Below are 19312 nucleotides of genomic sequence, written 5' to 3'. Positions count from 1 at the left end.
TATGAAGCCAATAATGTACATATAATACTTGAGGAATTCCTTTTGGTTTGGTTATATTTATTTTTCCAAACATTTTGTTTGAGAGAAAACGAGATTGCTATCTGCTGTTTCCTTATTTTTTTGCAGGAAAGCAAAGGGTTGTTGACTTCCTCTCCCCTCCCTTCCTTCCTTCTTTCTGAAGGTACTGTACTCATCTGAAAAAAAGAGAACGAAATGATTGTTCCTGTTCTCTTTCTTAAGTCATTTGAAACACTGTCCCTGCTAGTTTTCTAAGTTTACTGCAATCTCTGCGCAGGGGGAGAGAGAGAGAGAGAGGGAGAGAGAGAGAGATTACCAACATGAGAGCAGGTAGAGAGTTTAGGGCAAGATTCCTTCCAGCTTCAACAACTGGTAAGTTAAGTAAAAATGCTTTTATGGTTAAATCTTTAGAAGTGCAATATATATGTTTTTATATTCAGGAAAGGCATTTTATCAGATACACGGTTAATTGGTAAAAAGCTAATCATATGCATTAACAAGCAGTATATTTATCATATAGATATCTATAGTTGGGTTTTTGGATACTAGTGATAACAGTATGTGATTTAACCAATGCAGACAAGAAAATGTGTTCCAAGAGATTGATAAAATTCATGATATAATACGCTGTGAATTTTGCATATAGAATTTCACTTACCAGAATCCTGTTACGGGCTTCACTAACTTTACTGTGAATGTTTCAGCAACCTCCACTGGGCCAATGCTGAAATAAAGAAAGAAACTGTGTCATATGCAAATTGATGTATTTCATATATCATCTGTCACTATTGAAATTTGCACCAACTTACCAACGTGGGCAGCGGTGGGAAAAGAGTTACTAGAGTATTTTCTCTTGAAATGGTATTGTGTTTATGATTGCACATGTGTTTATCTCTGCTCATCCGTGTATATGACTAGCCTGGAAACAGTGACATTTAAGACCGTTCCAGGTTTTCACTTGGAAAAAAAGGTTCATGTTGCATGGTACACAACCAAGGCTGATCATCATCAGCAGTTAATAGGATGAACTCAAATGTTATTTACTGTCTATACCCATAATATCTTCCATGTCAGGCATAAACGCACCAACACTGTCACAAGTGGTGCATACAATGAATGGTTGAACATTGCAGTATGTTTCACACACCTGAAGAGAAAACCCCACGCTTCTGTAAAGCCGAATGCTGAGGGGCCGAAGCAGCAGAACAGGTGATCGTGTCTCTGCAGAAGAAATGATCATCCTGATCATCTGAGAATCAGCTTGGTCATCACCTGGACCGATATTTGCTTCAAGCCGCAGCTCTGGGAAGGGCGGGCTGCCCGGCGGGCTGCGCAGCGCCCCGGCCGGGCAGTGCCCGGCGGCGGGCAGGCGGCGCAGGGGTCGGCAGGCAGCCCCAGCCGCCCCGGCCCGCTCCCACCCGCTCCCGGGCAGGGCTCCTGCCCCCCAGCTCTGACCCCCGCCTCGCTGAGCAAACCACCCGCACAGGCTTTTTACCCACTCTGACTGGTACCTTTCTGCAAGTTTTTCCGTAGGAAGGAGTAATTTACCCCAAACTGAGCCCGTTTTCGGGGAAAGCTGTAGGTTCCCTTCGCTTTAAGAGCAGCAGATGGATTCTGTCAAAGGAGATGAACCTATTTCTGCAGCCCTGGAGCTTAATGCTGCAGTTGAGTCAAGTTTCGTATAAATGATTAGGTCTACCTGATGATATTTACCCGCAAAGAATTGTCTGCTCATAGCCAGAAAATGTTCATGTTGCCATGAAAACCACTCATCTACTTAGGACACACGGGTTTATGCTTTACCTGACTAAGTACTGATTCAAACTAAATAGAGAATTAGGACACCTACTTGAAAGTTACATGGCAAACATCTGGAAAACCACTTTTTACTTCAGGTGAGAAACTGAGAAGTCTTTTAAACATCTGAAAATATTTAAGCCCGGTCTTTGCAAGTCACTAAACTACTCCGTTGTGGTATTTTGCTCAAACAGCAAAGCATTCATCTGGATTGCAATCGCCTGTAAGTTCTGATCTGGTTAGTGCAGAAGTTCAGTTTGCCGTTTAGGTACAGATTGCATTTTTGAAGATACTAAACATAAATGCATTCTTTATTTAGACCACGTATATGATAAATTCTTTCATTGAGAGATTGTAAAAAGGAGGGGATAATCTGAGTACATAAATAATAACATATGTGCTCGTACGCATAGTAGGTGGATAAAAGTAGTATACACTTTTTCTAAATTCATTCCCCAACAATGTGCATGCAGAAAATGCATTTTAAAATCAGTGTGTAATAAAACTGGTGGTAGTAAAAACAGACCTTGAGCGTTGAACTTGATTCTTGGATTTGACCTTTCAGTTTCATTTTTCCTTCAAATAATACTTTTTTTGCAGTCATTTGGAGCTTATTTCTTTTCACATAGCATATTTTTTGTTAGGATAACTGTAACATGGTTTAACGGAGTGGTAAATAAAACAACTAACACCTCGCTAGAGAGGTCAGGAAGAGGCAATTTTTGGCTGGTGTGTTACCCTGCTCTCACACTGCTGAGATATTTACAAGCAGAAAAGGGTACATTCTGATGTCTAGTTTGACTACAGATCCACCTACAGCTTAGGGCACAAACTGTATGTGAAATGGCTTTTCAGTTATTCACTCCAAAGTTATTAAAAAAATAAAATTCATCGATGCCATAAACCAGGACTATAGAGAGAGGCCCTTGTCTATTTTGCTTAAAAGCTTACTACTCCTAGCACTAAAAGCTTTCTTCATATACATAGCATAAATAAGTAAATATCAGGCAGTATATGCATCTCTGATTTTTTAATATTGGCTATCATTTTCCCAAGGCTTATTTGAAGCCATTATTTCCATTTGCTTTGTTATGAATCACGATGAATCAAATTATAGACAGATTATGCTTCTGTTCTGAAAAATAAAATTAAAACTGTACCAGTGGTGTTGCGGATGATACGGAAATCACTTGTAGCCCATGGAAACCCAAAGTTAATGTGTCTGATCCAAAAAAGCACAGAAAGCAATAGAAGTTTTCTGGTAAAAGTCAAATGTCTTTCTGTACTTAGGAACAGATCCTTCAATGGTGAAAAGTGATTTACAGTTGTTGAGAATCTGAGTTTTAGATCCTGAATTCTAGAGTTGGTTACATTCCCACCGATAATTCTAATATAGATTTTTGACCATGAGATAATTTAGTCTTTGAATTTTAATGAGTTTCTTACTGTTGTTTGCTCATTCTTTCAAAGACACATGTCAATACGAGCCTTGCCTTAGTACTGCCTGGAAGGTAAAGCAGATCCTGGTGGACAGAGAGGCACCACGTGCATTTGGAAGCTGCATAGATCAGCACGTCTTTTAGATGCCATTTCTAGTGGTGCCAGACAGATATACCAGTATTTAGAATGGAAGAAGCCTAGGTGTCTGAATCATGTTAACAACCCAAGACAAGCCTCATACAAAGGACTACTGATTGCCTTGAACAGAGCTTCTATTGGCCTCAGCCGTTGATATTGCAAAACCTCGATGATGTAGAAAGACAGGATAGGAATGGACCACCCCACTCCCACAGGCAGGCCAGCAGAATTTTACCCCGAGAAACAAAAGCAGTAAATACTGCATAATGTAATAGGCTTTGGGGGCTATGATGGTTCAAGGATACAAGTCAGGGAAAGGTTTGTAAGGAGAAATAGCCTCTTATTCAGTTGTTCAGAAACTAGCCAGCTTCTGAGTGCTAATGCATGTTCACCAGTAGCAATTGGTTTAATGAAAAAAACTGCTCTTTCCGAAAGATGTTGTAGGTTCCTGGTAGGTTGCTACAGATAGCAGTAATATTATTCATTTATTTACTGAACTAAAAATTTTATACTCCATTTTTTTTAAATTAGCTAACTGTTTCTTCTCAAATGCAGTAGTTATTATTATTATGTGTTCTTATTTCCCATCCCAGAAGACCATTGAAAAGGAAAGAATATCAGCCTGGAGAAGAAAGAATTACAGTGGGGAAAATAATGTAAAACCTTTAAAAAGAAAGAAATAATGCAAAAAAAAAAAAAAAAAAAAAAAGTTAGTCTGAAAAAAAGATGACCCAGGGCTATTCTCTTTCCTGTTGAAAAGCTGATATTCTGAAATGAAAAATGCAGCTCTCGCTTCTGTGAAAGTTTCGGTGGAATTTTATGGATGATATTCAGATTTTCAGCCAACCAAGAGGTCTAAGTTAATATTCAGGAATTATTTAAAACATTTATTGAACTCCATACTGGATGACTGATTTTTCTTTATATCTGTCTAGTAAGGATCAATCTTTCTTGCCTGGCTTATAAAATACCAACGATCTAAGGAGAAATATTACTTAATTTTTGTTTAATTCCTACCGAACTTAATAACTTTGTGATTTGTTTTCATAAAACAAATGGGTTTACACTAGTGTTACCCTAATCTCCATAAGCAAAATAAAGCATATTCCTCCTGAACCAACAACATTTAGTATATTACAAAGATTTCCAATGACACAGGAAACAATTATGCTAGATAATCATATGTTAAAATAAGATATTTTCTTGCTCTGAAGAAATTATGGAAGAAACTATGTGAATATTTGCCTAAATGGTAATTTGTGTTTGTATTTTTTTTAACTTTCCCTCCCTATTTCCCGCTTCACAAGCTAGAAAGACACAGTATTATTAATTATTTGAATTGAAGAGAAATTCTTACTTTTCTCCCTTCTCTCTCCAACTATGAAAACTAAAACAGCAACACATTTTTCTTCCACTTCATGGATATGCGTGAATTCATGTGCATGAATTCTGGTTTGGTCTAAAGAAGTCATAAAATCTCAGGTAGGATAAAAAGTACATTTCCTGAAAACCTACGGTCCACTTATCAATATTCATAAAAATTAAAACCAAAAACATCCAACTTGCCAGTTGCTTGTGCTTCTTAGAAACGTAAGAATTTGGGGCACACTGAGAAATGCAAATTTCATTGAATCTGAAGGTTCATAGCATTCAGTTACAAAAATCTACATGCTAACCCAAGTTTCGTATATTGATAACATCACTTTTCTCTAATGAATTAGAAAAAGATACAACTGATCTTACTGATTCTATGATTCTATGGTTTAAAATTGAAAGCAAGGCTCTGAGAAGGGTTATACATTTTTAGCTGTATTTTTAGGTGATGCTGTGCTACAAGAAATACTAACTTACAGCAAACAGGCATTAACTACACAGTCCTGTGTTCAGAGACCTGGTGCAGAACATAAGCTATCTACTTTCTCTGCATAGACAGAATTTGACAGCGTGGCATTCCCAGTGTGGAGGAACTAAGAGAAGCAGGTGCAGCAGCTCTAGGACGGGAGCAAACTGCCGTACCCCTTTTCTGAGCAGTTCAGTCTCCCCCGGGTACAGACTGGGTGCTCCCAAAAGCAGTGAGTGGGTCGGCTGGAGTGACAAGATGACTCCAGGCTTCCTCTTCACCAACTCATTGCTATTCCCCAATCATGTGCAAGTCACTTATGTTTTAGCCTTCTGTGGCCAAAGTTGCAGTATAGTTATTGGACTCTTTTGCTGCAATGAAAGATCTACCATTTTTTGAAGGGCTCCGTGCTGGACTTGTTACTACTCCTCTGGAAATCAATCATTAAAATCCAAAGGTTTTCAAGGGTCTTTCTAAATTGGAAGGAATCTATGCTCTAACATCCAATACACTAGATTTAAACCAAACTTAAACCTACCTACTTTAAAGATATCGAAGAGAAACACACTGATACCACTATTTCAGGTTTAGTCATCCTTCTGAGGTGCTTTCTAAGGCAGTTATTCCCTTGGTGTTTTGGATCCAGAAAAAAATTATTTGGAAGCATTATATGAAAGGATGTGTCTTTCATATAACACTTTCAGGTAACAGGATACTTTTCTACCTGTATCCTTTTTCTTATAAATATTTAGAATAAAAGCATAAGGAAAATAGTATCAGGAGATGAAAAGGAAAGTGATGTATTTTCAGAGCATTTCTTAGCTTCTAAATAACTATTTGAACTATCTGGTGGGCCCAACCCACACCGAGTTGGTTCCCCAGTGCAGCTTTCTGAAGCCATGAAGAGTCTCCGGTATTCAGCCCAGGTCGATTGCGCTGTCCAAGGAATCACAGAAATCTATAGAGAACTGCCTGGGTGAATAAGTTGCCAACAATGTGCTCTCAGATTTACCAGAAAATAAAACATCCATGTGTATAAGGTGCAGGAACATAAAACTCTTCCGCAGCACCACAGTATGGAATCTCAGCAGCACGAGTTTTACCAAACAGCTTTTCTGTGTAATGCTCAACTCAGAATAGGAAGCCACCAAGGTTCCCAGAACCACTATATGCCTGTAGGTAGCATTTTATCAAGATGCTATGGACGTAGTCCCAGGCGTCAGAGAAATAGTGCTGACAGCCCTCTCCTCCATACCTCTCTTTTCCCGCCAAAAACATCAAAACATTAATCAAAGCCATTTCACCCTAAATATATTAATTTCTTCTTTCCTGTGCCACAGGAGAAGAAACCCTCGCAAGCTTAAATCACAGGTGAGGAAATGCAGTCAAATAGAAGCCGCGGGATTCTATAGGCAAAGAGTCAGGACTCGGGATTCCCTGTGCTGGCTGCAGTAAAGATTTTCACTAGCTCATTTGCTGCTGAAAACAGAAAAAAACTGCATGAACAAGCACCCCTGTGAAGGCAGCGAAGGCAGTTAGCCCAGGGAGTCAGAACAGCATCCACACAAGCGATTAACCCTGGACGCTGTCCCCCGAGCACAGTTCGCTGCTATGCCTCCCCAAAACAAAACAATAACTTCTATCTAATCTTCTAAGCTTTTGCATAGGGGACTTGGCATCCTTCTGGGTAAAATCTCTGCATGGAATGACTTTTTCGATATTTACTTAGGTGGGGATTTTTGACAGAGAGGGACATATAAATATACAAGGTGTCTCTTACAAAACTATTTTATAATGCTAGTTGGGCATTCTTAAACATGGGGTAGAATCTGTGGTTTGATTTTTTTTTTTTTTTTGTTTCTTTTTTCTTAGAATTAAAATAATAATAGAGTTAGTATTCAAAACAAGCCTTTGGCATCACTAACAGAGAAAGATTGTTTCAGCAGAGGTTTGAGAAATGTTCAGAATTCTGGATTACAAAAAATGATGAGTTTTTTCCTTCTTTTTTTTCCATCAAAAATAATTTCTTATTTGTTTGTAGCTCTTTTCCCTGTTCCGGTATCTGATGATGATGTTTGGCTAAGTCTGACCTGGCATTCCCACTCCTTAGGCTGGTTTATTGAATTCAGTAAAGCTAGCATTTTAAATCTGTTTCAGTTTAAAATAATTGACCTCAAGAATTTTCCCCTATTAGTTAACTTACATAGAGGTTTGCTCTCCAAGTGATCAAAAGCACAGAAGCCATATAAACTTTGGGTAAATTTCAGATTTCATTTATTCATAGCAACTAACCAGCACCCATTTTTCAAACCTTCTGGAAGTCAGCAAAATAATTAAGTGCATATGCAGGATGCATTTAGGGGGTCAGAGAGGGAAAGTATTTGCTTCTCTTGCTTTTAAGTCAAAGACAGGGTTCAAGTCTGGCATTGCAGGGGAAGTGCAAAGCCAGAGCGGAAGTTATCTTAAATTACTTCCTTGCAGGCATTTCATATGATCAGTCAAAAATACCATTTTAAGCTGGATCTAAAGAACTAAGCACATTGCTCTTTAAACAAAATCAACTAAACTGATTATCAGATGAGCCCCCTCATTTGAATGCAATTGTGAGATGAATCTGAAGGTGATCTTTTTCTGAATAACAAATAAATATTTTAGTTTAGCCCAAGATGAATGCTTTAACACACATTTTGTGCTCTGGCAGTCTGGAAAGCAGAGCTCCCTAACTGTAATGCAGACATACCAAAAGCATTTCCTCTCAATGCCCCAAAAATTTGCCTTCAGAGCTTGTCTCACTGTGCCTGAATCTTAGGTTTTCTCCTGCTCTTTGGGTGCCAGTGGGACTAAACACAGCAGTGTCCTCGGAACGGTGCTGCCATCTCTGGCTCCTCTGCTGTGGGCTGTGGAACATTTGTTCAGAGGGAAATAGCCAAGTTACTACTGAGCCAGGTAATTGCAAGTGCAAATATAATTAATCGCAAATATACAAGAAGAGAAGTTAATAGGGATTAACGTCTTTTCAGCCAAGCAGATTTTGTAGCAAGAAGAAGCCTGCTCAGACTTCAGCCTTGTACTCCTGACTAACATATTTTACAGAACCAAATTTACTTGGATTTCATAAATGACTAGGAAAGTATCATTAGGTAATAACTTTTAAGGAACTGCACACCAAGATAGATGATGGCAGACACATTTTTCCTAATTCTGCCAATTTCTGGATTAAATCCTCTTCTTCCAGTTCCTGTGGTATAGAACGTCTCTTACTGGAACACATGGCACCTACCATTTTAGCAACCTTCAATTTCACTATGAGTTTTGAACTATGTGAACCAAAAAATTCAAAATAAAATAAAAACAAAAAGCAAAATTTTGATCCTGCTGCAGGCTAACAATACTTCCCATGTTAAAACAAAACTAGAGTTTCGTTAAAAACCTAACATTTTTTGGAGACTTTATATGAAAACTCTCCCATACAATGGTCTTCTCTGCACTTCTCAAAGCATATGCACATATTTTACTTGATAGTTTCTTTCTGAGATACCTGTTGCTTTACATATACATTGTTTAGGGGGTGCAATTGCTTCCTCATACATCAATTGCTAATGATCTGGAAGTGTGCCAGTGGGCCAGCTTGAAGAACCAAGGCTGAAGGTGCCCCTCAGCTACCCTTTAAGACAATAGAGAGATGGGAGGAGACCAGGCCATCTCTCTAGCCTCCAAAGAGGTGATAACGATGTTGGGGCTACAATAGGAAGGAAAACTCAATCTATTTCCTTTTTAAAGGAAATGAATGCCAGTGAAAGGTTTACTTTCAAAACAACACCCCAGGCAGGACAGTATGAGGGTTATGGAAGGGTATCTTTGTTTGTTCTAATTCTGGAGGTTCTGTAAAGCTCCATTATTTGTTTAAAAATAATACTACTACACAGCTCAATACCCTTCTCTCCCTACTTCACCGTTTACAGTTTAATGGTTGTGCTTTGGAGGTAGAGAGACACTGCCCAAAGTGTTCTTTCAAAGACTCCATACTATTCAAGTGTTGCTATTTTACCATTAGATCCCTCCTTATATCTATACTATTTATTTTTTCTTCTGTTCACCCTCTCTCTTGTAATATCTGGAAGGTGAGAAAAACAAATTCCTAAAACTACACTAGTCTAATCTGATAATTTTCCAGAGTAAAAAATATTTAATACATGGGATTCCTATGATGCCAAAAATACATTATTTTAAAATGCAGTAGCAGATATGGAAGTAGACAGGAAACAGGGATGGAGTGATAGGACTTCTATAAACAATAATTAAAGAGACTCTGCATTCTTCATAAAGGCAGGGGCAGATTCATGGTTCCACGCTCTGACACGAGAGCTCATTTCTTCCACTTAAGAAAAGGAAGAAATGTATCTTATTGACATCACTTCATAATAGCCAAATTCCAGATCCTGTTCTCAGCTACCCCCCAGATTCCCCATGACAGTTTCAGTAGAACAAGGTGGATGATACCAGGAACAGAACAGGAACAGAGGACAGTTACTTAGGATGAATCACTGCCATTGTTTAACTGCTATTGTTTAAATTACTAAATCAGATGTTAGGACCCATCATTATTTCTAATAAGGGCAGATCTGGTTGCATTTCCAGCTGGTCTGCTAGCACCAGTTAAGCTTGCATGTTTGAAGCTCTGATACCATATGTGCTCCTGGCTGATCTGGTCTTACCAGCCCTAAAGCCTGGGCAAGGTCTAGATGCTCGGTATACCTATGCCCAAATGCTCCTGGGAACCCAATCCTGCAAGTCTATTTATATGAAGCTGAATAGCATCAAATTCAGTGCAAAAAATAACAGCCACAAAGTGGGAGACTGATTCATTTCCTCCTCCCCCGAAGGGATTCAAACTCACATCTCCAGCAGCTCAAGAGCCTGCCTTCACCCAAGGCAGTGCAGATAACCCTGTTTCCTCAGCTAGAGCTGGGCCGTCATGCAGCCAAGAACACAAGTGCCAAAGGGCCTAAAGGAAAGCAAGCAGATCAAAGTTAGATGGGGTAGTTAGAGGCTGTAAACTCCAACCACTCTAGAGACAGGTCTGGAGATCTGGTCTCTCCTCCAAATGTTGTTGTTACAGGTTTATTGAAAAATACCAAGTTAAAGGTGCTTCACCCTCCTGAGTGACTGTACTTATCGCTGGACTACAGTCAGGCTCCTTTCAGTTTATTCTCCCTGATAAACCTTCTTCTGCAGTGATAAAGCTCCAGAAGAAGGGACTCAAGGTCTAGTATGGGTGAGTGCAATCTGTTAAGGGACTTTTTTAGGACCAGAACATCCTGAGCCTAAACTCAGACCTATATGCACAACCAAGATGACAGCTCTCAGCGCTCAGCCTTACATTTTTGTTTTCTTTTTAAAACACACAAAACTAATTCAGTATACCAATGATGACTTTTTCTTGATGTAAATAAGAGAGTGCCTCCCAAAAGGGCTGAATATCTCACATTATTTAGCCTGCTTCAGGCAACAGTCCACTACCCAAAGTAGACTCTCAGACTGCAAACACCCAGAGCTTTTGTTTAGAGTATGACCGTAGTTAGTTTTCTTGTTTTGGTAAAAAAAAGGACAGTTACTGTACGTTAAAAACAAACCTAACCAATTCAGGGGTTCTCAGCAAAGATGATGCAGTTTTACAGTGGCAAAATATCAGTTTGTAGAGAAAGGAGAAAGAGAGGCAGGGCACGGTCAGCTCTTCAGAGAGTGGAAGAGAGATGGAAAGGGGACAGTGAGGAAGTAGTGAGATTTCAGGGGACTGTGCATGAGTGAAATGGCTCAGAGTAAACACAAGTTTCAGGGGACTTTAAGGAGAGGAAATAGAAAGGTTTCAGGGTGAAGTAGATTGGGAAGTGTGTAGATGGGCATTTCTCTTCCCTCTGCTCCTCCACAGTACAGCTCTCACTGCTCTGACTTCCCTCTTCATCTCTGGAGGTACAAGACCTGTCCATGACAGCACTCAAAGATACCTCACTTCCCCTAGGCACAGCTACCTATCTGTGCACACCCCTCAACCTTCTTGGATTTTTATATAACCTACCTTTTATCTAAGTCCATCCTTTATGGAAGAAAAGGAAAAGAAACCAGAAGACTACATCTTTGACTCTGGAAACCCCGGAGCCACAGACAGCTGGGGTCTGAAAACCAGTCCAGAAAGTTATAACTATACTCTTGCCTAGTTCTTGTATTCTCCTCAAGGCCTCCATTTGTAACTTGTCACAGACAGTATCTTGGCCAAGAAAGATGACAGCCTGAGCTGATAAGGCTGGTTTTACATCCTCCTGACCTCACTGGCAGTGCCTGTTCAGGCTGCACCTAACAGGTTGCTGGGGAGAGAGAGAGGCAAGAAGCTGGAGCTGAGCCTATGCTTATGGGAAGAGATAGGGCAGGGCCGGGATGCAGACCCAGAGGTAAACATCTGCCAGCAAATGGCTATCGCCTTCCTCCCCAACCTGAAGTAGCCTTGTATTCCCTGGTGGTAGCAGAGAATGTAGGAGGTGGAGATGTTCAGCCGAAGACACGTAATCCTTGTCCCCTTAGATACTGCAAGGCCAGGTTGTCTGCTGTGCCTTGCAGGCTCCCTCCATAAGGAGCCGCGATTTGGGAGTAAGTCTGCATAAAGAGATAACATTTCAGAGCCTCTGGAAAATCCTTCTAAGCACCTAGACTTCCGTGGGGTTTCAAAGAGGACCTACAGTGACACTTCATTATTCAGGTTAACTATTGTGTTGCTGATCATTTCAGCAGATAGAATAGGGAAGCAGAGAGGGAGAGAACCACAGATAGAACAGAGAAGTGAAGAGGGAAGGGAACATAAGAGAAGAACTAAGAAACTCACAAAGAGGAATTAAAAAAGAGAGAAAAGGGAGGATGAGGAGAAATAAAGAGCCAAAAAGCAGCAACCTTACACTGCACTCAAAGGTCATGTCAAACCTCTACTGAAATCTTAGAGATGGTCCATGAGGGCAAAATAGTGTTTGGGGCATTTCCAATAAAGCCTTGCTGCAGATGTCCCACGCGATCACCACCCAACCGTCTTGTTAGGATGCACACAAACAAAGTGGTAGCAAACTATTTTACTTAACACGAGGACAGATCATTCATAGTGGAGGAGACAAAACAATCTAAAGCTACCTGACTATGCTGCCAGACAATTTTCTTTACACCTAATCAATGTCACTTTGCAAAAGCAAATTATGCCATAATCCTTTCCATAAACACATCCAATGCAGCCAATAGTGTCCCAAGTTTGTTAGGAAAGGTGTTAAGATGGCTCTAGACTTTCAAGAGAAGAAATCTCAGAGTCTGGTTTAACATTTCCAATAATTATCAAAATGAAAAGGATGTTTAAGTTATGGAAAGGTGGCTATGCATTCATTTTGATACTGTTTTACGCATTTTCTCTGTCACAGGAAAAAACAAAATCATAGAATGGTAAGGTTGGAAGGGACCTCTGAAGGTCATCTAGTCCTACCCTTAGCATAGCCCATACACGGACTGAACCCATTAGCAGCACCACACTCTAACCAACTGAGCTAAACCTGCCCCCTATATACTTGCTCCCTGAAAAATGTGTAAAAATAGAAGTTTCACATAGATCCAGGGTGACCCCCAAATCAAGCTAACTCTACAGACAATACAGGCAAGTAGGTGGGTTTCCCAAACATTTTTATCTCCCAGTTAAAAAAAAAAAAAAAAAAAAAAAAAAAAGATACAAGGTAAAATGTTAAAACTTGAGAATAGCAAAGATGGGGCTCATACAATGCAGTGGGAGGGTATTTCTCTTGGAAAGATTTCTTACCCATTTCTTCATATTGGTATCATCTCTCAGATCATAAAATTGCAGCTACACTGCTAAAAGAAGTCCGCAGAGCACAAGGAATATCCAAAATGCTTAATATTTGAGCGTGAAGCAAGGAAAGCATGTGTTCAAAACAGACACAGTGAAAGGGTTATTTAACAATATGAGATATATTTGAAAGTTCATTGTTGCAACTGTTTTATTGCGTCATGTTAAGCTGTTTAAATCTATCAGATTTTTTAATCAATTAAGCTTACTAGGAGTCTAATTCTATGTTTTTGATTAAGTTTGTCTACAAAGTTTACCATCTGTTAACTTACTGTCCCAGGATATCAGATTATTTTTCCATATGTGTACAATAAATCTGTCCAAAGTATCAAATTGTGGCTCAGATGGGGTTATATCTCATTGGACAACCAAGCCCATAACAAATTACATGGAAAATCATGTAGGGTTTGTTTCAGACTCTAATGGGTGACTTTACATATTTTTTAATGAGCTCTGAATTATGTCCTTAGTAATGTTACCAGTGTTATCAACTTCACTACATATTTGCTGAGAAAAAACATTTTTTGTTGGAAAGAAGAAGTTTTATCCTGAAGCCTGATATCAACATATAAAGGTAATTTCCCAGGGAGAAGTGAAAAGACACCCAGCTCCTCAGTACTGCCATACTAACGCAGGGAGAAAAAAATTGATCTTGTCTAGTTCTCAATTTCAGTCGTTCCAGATCATTTCCACAAATAATTGTTTACTTGTTGCCAATTCCAATTCTGTTTATGATGGTAATCCAAAAAGGGGAAGAGAGAAATATATGGCAATATGTTTAGCTTGATAATGTTCTCCATTATTTCTTTATGAGACACATCTGTCTCATAAAGATAGGAGACAAGAGGCTTTACCTGAGAAGGCAACTAGGCTGATGCTTAAGACATAGACTTCATTTGACACAGGTCTACATGCATGTGAGACAGAAAAGATTGCTTGTAGAAGTGATACTGAAAAAGATTTGACTAATCTCCACAAAGTTCCAGCTCTGACCTATTTTTTTTATAAGGCTTCTCTAACATTTGTGTCTCCCTAATCAGTATCTACAGCCATTGATTTTGGATGCTTTCCCTAAATCCATGCTTATTTTTGCAAGGTAGTTGCATTTCTGCCTGCTACCAGCTCCACATTGTGGGAGAGAAAGTGTTTTCTTCATTTAAAATGTAAATCAGATCTCAGGTCAACTTCAAACAATACAGAATAAGGACTTAAAGGTTGATTTGGAAATCATAAGTATATGTTAATGGACTGCTCTTTTCAAATTCATATGCTTGAAAATGTGGCTACTGATGCCTGGAGAACATGGATGGAAAACATTTTTTTTTGCATAGGCTTCTCTAAAGAATAAGGCAGTCGGGTTGACACTGATTTTAGAGACATTCTGGTTTGGATTTGAATGGGATCTTTGTGCCTCCTGCCCTCGTCTAATAGCTCAAGGCACTCAAGTCTAAAGAAAATCAAATGTTTCAATTTGAAAAAAAAATCAGGTATTGAACAGCAATTTCAGTTGTAATCAATATTTAGAAAGCAAAACAAACAAAAACAAAACAAAACAAACAAAACAGAAGTCTGACAGTAAAAATAACAGGCAGATGCATGGATTTTAGAGATGTCATCATTATCTGTTATCATTATGTGATCATTATCATTAACTTCTTATTCAAGACAGGCTATAAAGCCAGCAAGTCAGACAAGATACACTTGAAAACTAGAGGTATAAAAAAGAAGCCCCCTTTATTATTTTCCAACAGTCTGAAATTATGGAACTCCCCAAAGAAAAGGAAATGAGGAACGGTAACATTGTGGGACTTCACTCTAATGTAGGAGGTAGCATGAAAGAAGACTTGAAAAGAGGAGGAAGGGGGAAAAAAAAGGAACTTACAGAGGGCTCATGTTGCCATTGAAGGAAAGTATCAGATACGAATTAACTGAAAATTGTTTTGTTACCAGCAATAGATACATTCATATTTGTATAGCTATTCCTGGGATTTTCAAAGTCTGACAAATACTTCAAAACAGTCTGGATTCTGTAGGGAGCAGTGCTTCACTACTAAAATGAGACAAATTCAGCATAATAAAGCCCCTTCAGTCAGATCTTCAGACTGGTGCAAGTTTCCCATAAACAATGAATGAATAAAAACTAAGTATAGACTTCAGTGTTTAACTCAACAGCTGTATGACTGAACATAATTGAAAACAAAAACTGAACTGAAGGATGAATTGAATGAAGGAGATCCCATAAAACCTATTAAAGACAACCATAACTACCTCTAAACAGTTCATAGAAGTCAGCTATTGAAAAAGCAGCTGGTTGTTCAGTAAGACAGTGAAGCTTTCCAACCTCTCAGCTTTGGCTCAAGAAGTGTAATAGTATGCCATTTGTCACTGGTCCTCAGCATATCCTACACAGAAATAAGCAATTGCTGCAATGAAGAAACATAAATTCTTTCCGTACAGATGCCAATATTTCAGGCCCCAAGAGGAGAGCAGAGTCTTACAGAGCAAATAGCTATGTTTCTGAGGTCATACATGGTCATTTAAATGTGGAATTTCTCTTCCACCTGAACTGCTCAGCCGATACTTTTATTTCATGTTCTTCTGAAATAGCAAACACAAGCGCAAATCTCGTACTGAATTAGCCTGTTTCCCCTTGTCGGAGGGTGCATATTGCTTTCACACTTTAGTCTCATTTCTGTTTTCACCTTTGTGTTGCCCAAGAGCAGAATCAGCAGGACTGGTGTTTCAGCTGGAGCTAAAGAGTAACCTCATGTTCATATTGCTGCACTTATTATTATTATTCAGTCCACTTCCATACATGAAGCAGAATCTTGGTGCTGCTGAAGTCTAAAGAAATTTTGCCATTGACTTTAGTAGGGAATGCTAACAGGAAACGTGAACAATGTGAATGCTCATGGAGTGAAGAGCATGTTTTATTTATACTTACGAACATGAAATGTGATGACTGGAAATGAGAAAGTTGATGGTGAATCATATTCTGTGTTAAACGCTCTTCCTCTTTCATGGAAGTTAATTCTATAAAATTATTAGCTGCTGCATAAAGATTCTATTCTGGAAATACTTCAGAAACTATCTGAACTAACTGTAGTCTTTCTTTTCTTTCCTGAAAGGAGAGGGAGAGAGTTTGTGTTCTATATTTTTGACATAACTCAGTGCATATTCCAAACATACTTATTTACATAAAGGGAAAGAAACTGGGGGATGCCTGTCTGCTCTGAAGAAATTAACCTTTTTATAACCTTTGGAGTGCTGGGTTTAGGATTTTTTTTCTGTTTAAGTGCCAAAATAGTGTGGAAAGTTCTGTCTCAGTGAGCTTTCTAGACCAAGTTTTCAAAACTGAAAAGCTGAAATAAATCTGATAAAAGCCAAAATTTTTAATGTCTATCCAGATTTCAAGTAGACTCAGTGTTCAGAATCACACACCACTGCTCTCCATTTCCATCTTAAATAACTAGGTACTGGAAAAGGAAAAATTTAAAGGTCTTATACAAAAAAGGCAAAATGTCCCTGGGAGAGATTTAATATAAAAATTCTTCACTTTCTCCCCTCCTCACTTATGACTGAGTAGTAAGAGACCAGCTACTCCAGAGTCAGATGGAACAAAACTAATAGGGATCTGTGCTATTAAAAGTGTTAAAGTTCTCTACTGAAGTTATTTAAAGCAGAAGGGACTACTTATATATCAGGGAACTATTTCATGCATGTTGGTCAAACCCAGAGTCTCTCCTACAGTTTTCTCAGGACTCATTCTTTTTATGGAATAAAGTTACGATCAAGGCGAAGATCATGCCTCCACTGAAATTATCACAGGTTTGCTACCAACATGAAAGCAGATTAGAAGAGAGGCTAGATTTAAACTTCCTCAATTAACTTCTATACTATTGGGTTTGACAGACTGAAGAAAAGATAAAAGGCAGCAAGGTGATCCATATTTAGATGGTAAATCTAAACTTTCCCTCGGTTTAGGTTCTCTTTAGTCTGATTATACAGCAGCTCTGAGATTGTGCTGGTCACTGACTATTTAACATTTTCTTTCCCTTGCAGGCTCAGTACCACGATGTGAGTAGCCGAGGACAGTGGAATAAAAACAACCAAAGGTTAGTGCTGCAAGGAAATTATTTCTTTCTGGCAATTTCAAGCAGTTCTACAGCCTCTGCCATGACTCCAGGCTCCACAGAGATTGAAATCTTGCATAAAGCGGGTTGTGGAAGAAGGGAGGAACTGGCAGCTAAGGGACAACAGAGCAATTAGCCACAACTCACTGTCACTTCTGTGTATTTTGGCAGCATTTCAATAATCTAACAAAGCCAGTAAAAAACATAGCCTGGCTCTCAATTGCTGTGGGCTTTCTGAAGCATTTCACACTCATTTTGCTGAGAAAGAATCAAATACATAAGATGAAAGATATTTGAGGGACAGGACCATACTGTTAAGGGAGGATTTGGACATACAGGTACATTTTACATCCAGATTGTCCAAGTTTAACATTGCTTAAAATTAACTTTGAAAAAAGCTTTTTCCCTTTTGGAAAGAACGGAAGTCTTTTTTGCTAGTCAAAGGATTCCCTTCCCCTCTACTCATTTTAATAAGCCAAGCCTTCTTCCTCAGTTTTCAAGACCTAACTGCTCCTTACTTTGCCTGAAAGTTAGAGTGACAGGGAAATATAGCAGAATGCATACTCTGAAATGATTCTTCCTAATGGAACATACATAAAAATGAGTATGCATATATATATATGTGTGTGTGTGTGTGTGTGTGTGTGTGTATGTATATACATATTCCTATGTATGTGTGTATATATGAGTATATAAATATATACATATGTGTGTATATGTACATATACACACTCACACACACATATATAACTACTACTGCCAATCATTGAGCTAGGGAATGAAAGTCACGTCCTGATATAATTATTAGACAATTATCTCAGTTTTAAGTGAGGTTTTTTTAGGCTTTTGCACTATCACAAATGCTTTGGAATCATAATTTTGGAGATCCTACAATTTTCCCTCCAATTATTATTCTGTTTTTGTGCATTGATTGATTCCTATTACTATTCCTTTGCCTAAAAGCTTCCATCTTAAAGTTTTGTCACTGAACCCTCGGCTTTACACAGCATCTCAAAGGCAATTCCAGAATCTATCTTACTGAATAGGAGTAATCTGTTTGCAAGTAGGTTTTTAAGGTGCCTTCTCTTGCCCACAGCCTAACTAGGGTGCAGAGATCTTCTTTTATCTATCTTTAGAAGCAGGTCTATCCAGCATGGTGCTTCCTGAAAAAAGAAACAGGAGTGTCTTTAGTATTCTAACCATCTTCAAGCTCTCCACCCAATTTTTCCAAGAATGATGTTATAAATAGCACCAATATGTCACAGGTGACAGAGGGAAAATATGCCTAGTTTTCCAACCCAGCCTCCTCCCAGTTGCACAGATGCATGTACACAGAGATGTGCACACACTGGAGAGCCAAGGCAAAAGGCAGAAGCCTTATTTAAGATGAAACAAAATTTATAATCAATACTTCAGGATTGGTGAACCCCAAATTCAGCAGAAGTTCCCTGTACGATCAGCAGAACACAAAATTTTGCCAGAGGTCTTTATTACTCAGCCTTGTCACAGGATATCACTAGAAAGGATCCAGGACTTCTCAGGTGTTAATTACACTGGAGAGCTGAGAGGTTGTTGAAATGATTCTATATTTAGTTTTGCAGTGAGTTTTTCCCCCTTTTTAGATTATGTCTAAAAAACTGAATGGAGTTCAGAGAGTGGTTAAAGGCCTTTCCTTCCCCAAATCTACCAGGTAAATATCTCTGGGCTTAAAACAAAGAAAATAAACTAATCTCCACCTTCTTATTACAATACAGAGTGAGAGAAGCCAGGAAACACGGCGCAAAACCTGATGGTACACAGTGTCCTTAGATCACTTGGCCATTGTTTTCTCTCACAGCAGCACATGTTAATGATACAAAGAAGTTTAAATTTTTTTGGCTTTGACTTTTTATGTCACAACCATAATAAATGTGCACGTTATTGTTTGTATTGCCATATCCTTCAGATGCAACGCCAATTTCTAGAGCCTGTGCAGGCACAGTCAAGGACAGGATTTTGCCCACAAATAGCCCGGCTGAATTAAATTAAGCACAAGTGTTGCCATACAGATTCAGCTGCTAA

At 38.8% G+C, this 19312-nt stretch overlaps 1 protein-coding gene across 1 annotated transcript in view; it reads left to right on the top strand.

The window, feature by feature from the left end:
- Positions 1 to 247: 247 nt before the first annotated feature.
- The window catches only part of ZNF366 (zinc finger protein 366), a 36319-nt gene continuing 17254 nt past the window's right edge, over positions 248 to 19312 (top strand). The window contains exons 1-2 of the mRNA XM_062599730.1: positions 248 to 390; positions 17181 to 17233. The gene's annotated coding sequence lies outside the window, so the exon portion shown is untranslated. The remainder of the gene's footprint in view (positions 391 to 17180; positions 17234 to 19312) is intronic.

The sequence above is a fragment of the Rhea pennata genome, chromosome Z, assembly GCF_028389875.1.
Source record: "Rhea pennata isolate bPtePen1 chromosome Z, bPtePen1.pri, whole genome shotgun sequence".
NCBI classification, from domain to species: domain Eukaryota; kingdom Metazoa; phylum Chordata; class Aves; order Rheiformes; family Rheidae; genus Rhea; species Rhea pennata.
This window is presented reverse-complemented; position numbering and strand designations above follow the sequence as displayed.